General features: G+C 48.1%; 1 pseudogene; it reads right to left on the bottom strand.

Moving 5' to 3' along the window:
- Positions 1 to 8801: 8801 nt before the first annotated feature.
- Positions 8802 to 9269, bottom strand: LOC101661236 (annotated as a pseudogene).
- Between the last annotated feature and the right edge of the window lie 1138 nt (positions 9270 to 10407).

The following is a 10407-nucleotide window of genomic DNA, read 5'->3' as shown; positions in this document are numbered from 1 at the left end:
GGAACGAGGCGGGCGGGTCTCCGGGCCTGGCCGCATGGCAGAGAAGGCGGCTGGGTGTGGAGCCGCGTAGCCTGCAGGGCCTCCTGGCCCTTGAGAAGCAGCTTTCAAAGGCTTTGAGCCGGGCCAGGAGGGGGGGGGGGCATGGTATTGTTAGGTGCGGTGGGGTGGATTTTAGACTCGTTCTGCCGGAGCAGAACTGCCTCCAGGTTTAGTAAGCTGGAATCCCAGCAGTCACAGCAGGTCTTACTTAGCCAGGGCCTTCTCCTGCGCCGCCTCTGGGCAGGTCCCCTCTGCCAGCGTTTGGGTTCACAGTCACTCTTGCCCACTAGGGCCCTGGGAGTCACCGTGCCTGCTCTGATCCCGCGAGGTGTCCTGGAGACCACACGGGCCCTCCTTTCATCCCCAGCTGCCCCCCTCACAGGGGCCCACTGCACCCAGTGGAAGACTGGGCTTTGCCTGGCCTGCCATGAACTCCGGAGTGACATCCTTCAGTACTTGTTTGGTTACTGGCTGTCTCCCAGGGTCATGCGGTAGCTGGTAAGCAAATGGAGTAGATAGCAGGCCAGGAGGGTCACAGCAGGGAAACCTCTGGCTTGCAAAAAGAAACCCACCCTTGTGATTCCAGACTGGCCTTCAGAAGACCCTCTGCATCACCAGTGTCCCCACCTGGTTGTCAGGGCTCAAAGCACCACACAGTACAGCCACAAACTCGGTACCTCAGGCCCTGGGAGCCTGTCCAAGGCCAGGGACTGACCCTGGGCACAGGAGAGGCAGGGCGGAAGGCCCAAGCCTGCCCTGCTGGCTTGGCTGTTCAGCTTTCTTGGGAGATTAGGGGTGGGGGTGGGGAGGGTAATAGGTGACATTAAGGTTGTGACACTGGCCTGGCCCTTTCCTGCAAAGGAGCAGCAGCCGGAGGAAGGGCCCTTCCGCAGACAGGGGAAGGCTGTTTTCTCAGTCTCTGGGCCTCTCTGTTCAGCCACCGCCTTGACGTCAGCACTCTTTTGATTCAACACCTGCCTCTGCCAGCCATCCCCGCCCCAGAGCACACTGGCAGTCTAGTTAGGCACACAGCCAGCCAACTTAACTGGAGGTCCTCCCAGGAGAGAAGGGGCATCAAAACCAGGTTGCAAAGCCATAGCTTCAAGTCCCTCTAGCATCCAAACCGGTGGCCTGTGATGGCCAGATCTCTTTTAGCATGGTGCAACCCACGCATGGGTCCTGGTGACTGTACTCAGAGTCTTTAGACACCTTTCAACCAGGACGCAGTGTGGCAGAAGCCCCTTAGCACACTTACCGGGTCAGGGCTGGACCTCATAGAGCCACTGGGCCTTTGGATACCAGCAGGGAGCAGGTCACAGAAACTGTGTGACCTTGGGCAGGTCATTTCCCATCCAGCCTGTCTCTTTATCAGTGGTCCAGGGGAGGAGGAGTTGGCATGAAGGCTTTGGCTTTTGAGATCGCATTGCCCTTTGAGAAAGTTTGTGAGGGGTGGGTGGGTTGGACCATCTCCTTGGAGTATTACAGAGCACTAGACAGGGAAACAGAGGCTATCAGGCCTGATGTTCCCTCAATGGGGGCCCCAAAGCAAAGCCCCATGACCTGGGTCTTAGAAAGAGGGCAGAGTGAGGAGTGCCTCCCTGCCTGCATGGAGCGGTCTGCTGGGAGTGGGGGTGAAAGGTCATCTGGATAACTCGTGGCCATGGCCATAGCCACACCGCTGATGGTTCCCATCAGGTGTCCTTGGACGCTCTTTACCTGCATCTAATCTTCATCACTACACGGTGTGAAGTTGTTGCTGTTAGGTGCCATAGGGTCTGTCCCAACTCACCTCTACTTCCATCCACAGCAGAATGAACACCATCTGGTCCTGGTCCTGCTCCGCCTTCACCATCCTTGCGGGGTTTGAGCCCATTGCTGCAGCCACGGTGCCAGCCCGTCTCGGGAAGGCTTCCTTGTTTTGGCTGACCCTCTACTGTACCAAGCAAGCATGTCCGAAGTTTGTGAGACAGAGCCTTGCCATCCTGGCTCTCAGGAATATTCTGGTTACAGAATTGTTTGCACATGGTATATCGAATATTCTTTACCAGCACTCTAATTCAAAGACATCCGTTTTTCTTTAGTATTCCTTATACAGGAGTCCTGGTGGCGTAGTGGTTACATGTTGGTCAGCAGTTTGAACCCACCAACCGCTCCCTCTCATGAAGCGTTACAGTCTCAGAACTGCTGGCTGGTAGGGTCGCTGTGAGTCAGAATTTCACTCGATGGCAGTGAGCTTGGTTGTTGATTGCTTGCATACCGCCGAGATTTCGCCTAACATCTGAGACCATTGAAAACACCGCAGCTATGTCAGGTATTTAGTCCTCAAAGTGACATTTAGAGAACTCGTTTGCAGCAGATCTGACCAGTGCAATGAGGTGCTTGATTCTTGACGGCTGCTCCCAGGGTCCCCTGGACTGTGGATATAAGTTAAAGGAAAGCCTTGACCACGCCACTCTTCACCCCGATGTGGCTTAGTGGGCCCGTTGTGAGGATGTTTTAATTTTCTTTATGTTGCGGTATAATCCATCCTCAAGGATCGACACCTTTGTCAGTAAAATTACTTCAAGTAGTCTTTGCTTTCCGCAAGCAAGAGTGCGTCATCTGGAAATTTCAGGTTGGCAAAAGGATTCTTCCTCCGATCTGATGCCGAATTCTTCTTCACATAGTCCAGCTTCTCAGATCGTTGGCTCAGCATACAGATTGAGTGAATATGGTGAAAGGAGACACCCCTGGCACACACCATTCCCGTCTTTAAACCTGGCAATACTTCCTTGTTCTGGTCAAACAACTGCCTCTCGGTCTACGTCCAGGTTCTGCCTTGGTACGTCATTCCTCAGTGTGATGTATGATTTGTTAGAGCCTACGCAGTCCAATGCCTTTGCATAGTCGGCAAAGCACAGGTAACATCTTTCTGGTATCCGCTGCTTCCAAGCAAGGTCTAGCTGATGTTTGCAATGATAGCCCTCGTCCGATGTCCTCTTCTGGATCCTGTGCGTGTTTCTGGCAATTCCCTCCTCATGTAGTACGGCAATTGTTTTCGAATGATCTTCAACACAAGTTCACTTGAAGGAGCTATTAATGATATTACCCAGCAGTGTCCACATGTTGTTGGAGCACCTTTCTTTGGAATAGGTGCAACTATGGATCTCTTCCAGTTGGCTGGCCAGTGAGGGCTTTCAGCGTGGCCTTCGTTTGTTGAAGCATCTCTGTTGGTCGTCTGCCAATTCCTAGAGCCTTGTTTTCTGCTAATGCCCTGAGTGCAGCGAGGACTTCTTCCTTCAATGCCATTGGTCCTTTATCACATGGGGTCTCCTAAAAGGCCTGACTGGGGGCCCATCGGTTTGGGGGCAGTGACTATGTATTCGTTCCATCTTCCTTTGTTGTTCCCTGGGTTTGTTCCCAATAGTTTGCCCATGGAATCCTTCACTCTTCTAACTTGAGGGTTGAATGTTTTCTTCATCTCTCAGCTGGAGAAATGCCAGACACGCCTTTCTCTTTCGGTTTTCTAACTCCAGATCTTTGCACGTTTCCTTATAATCATTTGCCTTCTTAAGCTGCCCTTTGAAGCCTGGCCATCATTTCTTCCATTCACTTTCGCTAGTCTACGTTGAGAAGCAAGGGTCGGGGTCTCTTCTGACATCTATTTTGACCTTTTCTGTCGTTTTAATTACCTGTTGCTTTCTTAGTGTAGCCCGTCCTTGATGCCATGCCATAAGTCATTGGTGTTCAATGCAGCAAAACGATGCTTGAGACGGCCTTTCAGTTCAGGTGGGATACGTTCAAGGTCATCCTTTGGCTCTAGAGGACTTGCTTTAATTTTCTTCCGCTTCAACCTGAACAGTCCTGGTTCTTGTTCTGATGGATAATCGAGAGCATCTCCATCATCATCAGAGATGTAGTGGATTTGATTCCCATTTATTTCGTTCAGAGCCCTGCTTGCTTACATGTTGGGCTGGTAGCCTCAAGGTTCGCCACTCTGTGGGAGAAAGATGAGGCTCTCTCTTCCCCTAAAGAGTTACAGTCACAAAAAACCCTAGGGCGGGGCAGTTCTAGTCTAGGGTCACTATGAGTCAGAAATGAATTGAGAGCAGTTTGGCTGTTTTTTCCCCCAGTTTGTTTGTTTTTGTATTCCACCTGTTGAGGTTTATGTTTGCAGTCGCCATTCATGTTGTTGAGGAAAAGGTATCGGCAATGAACAAGGTGTTGGTCTGGCAAAATTCTCTCATGTGATCTCTGATGTCATTTCCAAGGCCATGTTTTTCAATCCCCAATCTTTCTTCCTTGTTTCCAACTTTCACATTACAATCACCAGTAATTAGCAATTCATCTTGATTGCCTATTGGATCGATTCCAGACTGTAGAGGTAGGTTAAAAAGCAACACTTCGGTTTCGTCTTGTAGTTGGGGTGTGATTTGGAGTAATCATCATATTAATGGTCTTTCGGTGGGAGAGGGCAGGGGGGGAAAAAGCAAAAAAACAAAAAAACGGTATTTCCTTGGAGGAATAAGGATGTCATCCTGCCTGAGAGACCTGTAATATTATTACGGACCCCTGGCAGAACAATGGTTAAATAATCAGCTGCTAACTTCCGTACTGCAGGTTTGAACCCACAGCTGCGCTAAGGGAGAAAATACTTGGCAATCTCCTTCCATGAAGATCACTACAGTCTAATGCTAGTTTAACGCTGCCATATAGGGTCAGGATGAGCTAGCACCGCCTGGATGGCACCAAACATCATCATGGTAGGTGGGACGTGGCAGCACAGAGAGAGGAGGCATCTCCCCCACAGCCACACAGTAGGTGAGTGGCAGGGCAGGGACTAGGACCCACTCTCTGTAAGCCTGGGCCCTAACCCTGTACTCTACCCAGGCTTGAGGTCAACTCTCGGATTAGCTGAGATCCCAGGGCCAGGATCCCAGGACACAGGGACCTTTACTCTCGCAGCAGAAATGGCTGCAGCCCAGAGGATTGGTCCATCCTGACGCACTAGCTCTGGTGACATGAGGTACAGTGAGGCCATAGCTCTCCTGAGAGAAAAACAGAGAGCCGAGCTGCCAGCTCCCCACTAAGCAGCGGGGTGGATGGTTGCCCAGCGGCAGAGATCAAGGTGGAGGTGAACTGGCTGTCTCTCCTGGGTGAGCCATTTTCCACCCTTACTGCTTCCATGTGCCAGGGGGGCATCAGGACACTGCCCCAGCCCTAATCCTGAAGAATAGTCCTGGGTGACTAGACTGGGGCAAGGTCCCAGGGATCCTGTCTTTCAATCCATACCCTCCACTGAGCCTGCCTACGGGTCAGAGCTCCTGGAGAAACCTACACACGTCCTGGGTCAGTGGCCCTGAAGACAGCAACCCCGAGGCTCATCCAAGTGGAGAACCTGGGGCACTGGCATCCAGACAGTCCTAGCTTCTAAGTGTACCAGGGTTTGTCACCCCACCAACTGGTCTCATCTCCTCTTCCTCAGACCACCGAAAGAGCCTCCTTGATGTTTTCTTGACTCCCTTTCCCATCTTTTCTCCATCTGACAGCTAGAGTTCTTAAAAACACAAGTCAAAACAAGCCACTTTGTCTTAAAATCCCTTTAGTGGGTCTTCCCACCCCACCAGTACTGATATCTAGTTGTGCTAGCAGCGTTGCTTGACTTCCCCTTCACTGACGTCTACGTTGAAAATTAAGTCACTAAGTGAATTAATAGGGCCTATTTCTGGAGCCCTTATTTTGTTGCATTGATCCAGTTATCTCTCTGTTATCTATCTAGGCTGATGCCAGCACCTCACCCTGTTGGTTGTTACAGCTCTGTAGTGAGTCCTGGAGCCTCATGTCGTGCATGTCCATCAATTTTGTTCTTTTACAACTGATTTGACTTTTCTAGGACCTTTGCATTCCCATGTAAATTGTCACTTCATACAAAAAGCTTGTAGGACGTTTGAGTAGATATTTCAATGAGTTTGATTAGATATTTCAATGAGTTGGCGAGAATGGACATTTTAACCATACTAAGGTGTTCAGTCCATGAACATGGTATATCTCTCGAGTTACTGATGTCTTCTTTTATTTTCCCAACATTAGAAAAACTAAGCCATTTATTTAAAAAGTATTCATTGCTACTTATGTGAGCAAAGGGAAAGAAATTAAAGCAGGTAGGTTCAATCTATAGGTAGCTACATTTTGAAATGATCTGCACTTGTAGTGAACTCAACGTTTTAAGTCAAAGTTGTATCTTTTAAGATGGTATTGAAATCGATATGCTTCCATGTCAGAAGAGAGTGCCTTTATTTGATGTAAAATCCCAGATAACACTCTTCTTTCAGGATATAGGCTAGCAAGACGCAGAACTAGAAAAGCTAGAGGCTCATAAGGTCCCTAAAAATGAGAGTGTTCCGAATGAGCACTTTCCAGACGCAAGAGAATATGTCGTAACCATTGTGGGAACGAGCTGGGGTTTGTGACATCAATGTGAATAAGGTTACCTCCATGGTTGAAGAGGTGAGGCAACAGGTATGGCTACTCCAGCTCTCAGTTTACAAGTGAATGTTTTATTGGGCACCTCGGGTGACTTGTCAGGACCAGATGAAAGCTTCTTCGTCAGCAAAGGCCCAAGTCTTCCACTCAAAGGGAAGGAAGATCTTTCAAGGCGGGGTAACTTTGATGGTTAGAATGAAAGTTCTCAGATTCAATGGGAGTGTCAAAAGAGTCCATTTAGCTCAGATGTCTGAACCATGCTGTGTAACTTTTAGTGTGTGGAACCAAACCAAACTCCCTGCCATCAAATCAGTTCTGACTCGTAGTGACTCTATAGGACAGGGTAGAACTCCCCCTGTGAGTTTCTGAGACCGCGACTCTCTGTGACAGTAGAAAGCCTCATCTTTCTCCTGGGGAGCTGACTGGTGGTTTCGGATCGTGGATCTTGCACTTAGCAGCCCAACAAGTATGCCACCAGGGCTCCCAAGTCCTAATTATCTTTCATTAAGTGTATTTCTAAGTCTTCTAGGTTTGGGGATGGGATTATAAGTGGTACTTTCAACATTTATTTTCTGATTGTTTCTAGTTTATAGAAATACGAGGGGGTACCCCACTAAAAATGGAAACAAGCTCCGCAGGGCGGGGCTTTCATAGTATGCATTTTTCCCACTAGGCGAGCACCAAGCGACTTGCTCTGAGGTAGTGCACCCAGTGGCATCTCCTGGGAAGGTTCTCTCTGGTCACGGTGAATTGTTTCATAAAAGCCGTTTCGCTAGCACCTTGTTTTTTTTTTTGTGATGGCTGATTTAAGAGAACAGCGTGCAGTTGTGAAATTTTGTTTCCTGTTCAGGAAAAGTGCCGCAGAAACTGTTGTGATGTTGAACGCAGCTCACAAGGACAGCGCGCTGGGAAAAACTCAAGTGTACGAGTGGTTTCCTCATTTCAAAATAGGTGAAATGTCGATTGAAGACAAACCTCTTTCTGGACGTCTGTCAACTTCCCAAATGGATGAAAATGTTGACAAAATTCATGCACTTGTGCTCAAAGACTGACGACAGACCATTGAGGAGATGGGGAAGTTATCTGGACTGTCTCAGAGCCCAGCTCAGCGAATTTCGACGGAAGATTTGGGAATGAGAAGGGTCACTGTGAAATGTGTGTCTCGGTTCTGACGGACCAGGAAAAACAGCGTCAGGTGGAAACATGCTGTGCGTTGAGAGAACAGCTCTGAAGTGACCCAGACTTTTTCCCAAGGTCATTACTAGTGAGGAGACATGGTGCTATTCTTACATCCCCGAAATCAAACATCCATCGAGCCAGTGGACGATGCCATCATCACCTTGCCCCCCCCAAAAAAGCTTGCCAAGTGTAAGCATAGATCAAGACGATGCTCTTTTATTTTTTTAATATGCCACAATTGTTATTGCAACGTGGCCATTTTTGTGAGGTGAGGAGTTGAACTCAAAACAACGTTCCATTTAAGGCTCTTTTAGACAGCAATTGCCCTCGTGACTGATATTCAAAATATTCTTTAGTGTTGCCACATCACATGGTAAACATAAAACTAAACTTACTCAGTAGTGTACACTGAATGGAAAACCAAAAGGAATTAACAGCTATTTCTTGTACAAAGACATGCAACGCAGGGGACAGGCATGAACACCGAGGTACCAGGACAAGCTGGTGACACAGTATCTGCACCTTAATTGGCATTCCTTTGGGGGTGGAGGGTTAAACGCATTACCCCCAAAAAAGGTGTGTTCAATGCACAGTGTTTTATCTGTGCTGCCATTCTGCAAAAATAGGCTTGCCAAGGCAGGTGAGGTGTATGCGTGCTTGAGCTTCACAGAACTGCACCTATGAAAAATCATGAATGAAGTCTACCATCTGACCAGAGGATAACACTTTTCAAGGCTCTCAATTAGCTTACTCTTTACAGTACTCTAAGCTATTCACATTGACAATCACCTTCCCTGTGATGCTTGCTGCAGGGGAGGCAGCTAACCGGTTGTTTTGGCTAAAGAAAGGCATCCCTGGGGTTCTACATAAAAGTAACTCCTTGGGTTCTACATAAAAGTAACTCCTTGGGTTCTACATAAAAGTAACTCCTTGGGTTCTACATAAAAGTAAGCGTTGTAACAGTCTAATGGCAATCACTGGTAGGCTGCTTAAATGTTCTCTCTTCATGCATGTGTTGAAAGGACCAGGGGGGAGGGGAGAAGAAACCCTCATACGATTCCAATGGGCTGGGCTGGAGAAACGAAAGCTCCATAAGCTCCAGATGGCACGTGACTGTCATTTCATAAGGGTTTTCCTTCAAGTGAAACGACTCCATTGCCTCTCAACTTCTCTCCAAGGGCCGGGCGGTCCTTAATATCATCCAATATCAGCACGCGTGTTTAATACCTGTAAACTTCTTTTTAATGGCCTCTTGAGAGCTAGCATCAGTCAACTTGCTTTTTCAAGGTGCACTTTCAGGAGCCCGGAATATAAATACTAGGTCTTCTTTCTGAGACTCTTTGTTTTCGTATGTGGCATCGTCCAAAGCATATCGGCAACATTCAGAGGTAGCAACTCCACAAAAGAGGCGTCGGGGTCTTCTACAGCATCACCAAAGTCACCCACCAAGATCTGCTTTGCTTCCTCTACAATGACTGTCTCTTGTCATCGCTTAAACAGAAGAGGACGGTGTTCTTCCTTTTTTTGATTTCCTCTTGGGTAGACGATTTTCTTACTTTCATATCATTAAAAACTTTGATGACTTCATCATTCACATCACTCTAGAAGCCATAGTGCCGGGCGCTGTGGCTGCTAAGGCGGATCGGGCCCTGGCTCCGAGAGCCTGGGGAGGAGCAGAGGGAGGAGGGGTGTAGGCAGCAGGGAGTGTGGGCCACACTGGGCGCTGTGGCCAGAGAGGTTTTTTGTGTTTTTTTTTTAATGTGAGAGGGATAGTACATTTAGAGTTTGTAGCACCAGGTCAGACTGTTAATCAAGTTTTCTATTTAGAGGCTATGAAAAGATTGCATCATGGTGTGTGTCAAAAACGGCCTGATTTGTGGCAGATGGGGGACTGGTTTTACTACCACTGCAACGCACCTGTTCACACAGCCACCTCAGTGTGCCACTTGTTGGCAAAAAACAGCATGCCTCTCTTGGCCCGCACCCCTTACTCATCTGACCTTCCTCCATGTGACTTCTGCTGGTTTCTTTGAATGAAGACGGACATGAAAGGACAGCGATTTGACAACGTAGAAGAATGAAGAACAAAGAGGGAGCTCCCGGCAGCCATCCAAACAGATGAGTTGGAAAACTGTTTCTAAGAATGGAATTGCAAAGAGAGAGAGGGAATGGAATGGCAGATTTGACAAATGTATTAAGTGTCATGGAGAGTATTTTTGTAAAAAATGTTAAGTACATAGCTTTGAAAAAGATTCTGGATTGTTGGGGGCTACCCCTCATACCATTGAATTGCCCTTGTATTCTACAACCTTGCTAAACTTGCTGCCTAATTCTTACAGATTTTTGTAAACACCTTAGGGTTTTCTATGTAGGCAATAACACCCATGACTAGTCTTATTTCTCTCCTTTCTCATCTTTGTACTTTTCCCCCTGACCTTTGGAAATGGCCGATAATCTCTGGGTGGCACAAACAAGGACGTGCTCAGCTGCTAGCTGAAATGGTGCCGGTTCAAATCCCCCAGAGGGGCTCCAAAGATAGGGCCAGGGGCCTGCTTCTGACATTATGATGTTAAAAAACTCCATGGAGCCGTTTTACCCGGTACGTACCTCATTTGCCACGAGTCAGAACCAGCCTGACAGCAGCCACCCCCACCAAGTACATGGACCCACTACCGTGCTGGGGGCGAATTGCTAAGTGGCTCTCTTTGCTCTGTTCTGATAGGTGTT

This window comes from Echinops telfairi, unplaced genomic scaffold, assembly GCF_000313985.2.
Source record: "Echinops telfairi isolate 266 unplaced genomic scaffold, ASM31398v2 ScPeMD7_22;HRSCAF=79, whole genome shotgun sequence".
Classification (NCBI taxonomy): Eukaryota; Metazoa; Chordata; class Mammalia; order Afrosoricida; family Tenrecidae; genus Echinops; species Echinops telfairi.
Note: the sequence above shows the minus strand (reverse complement) of the source record. Positions and strands in the feature narration are given on the sequence as shown.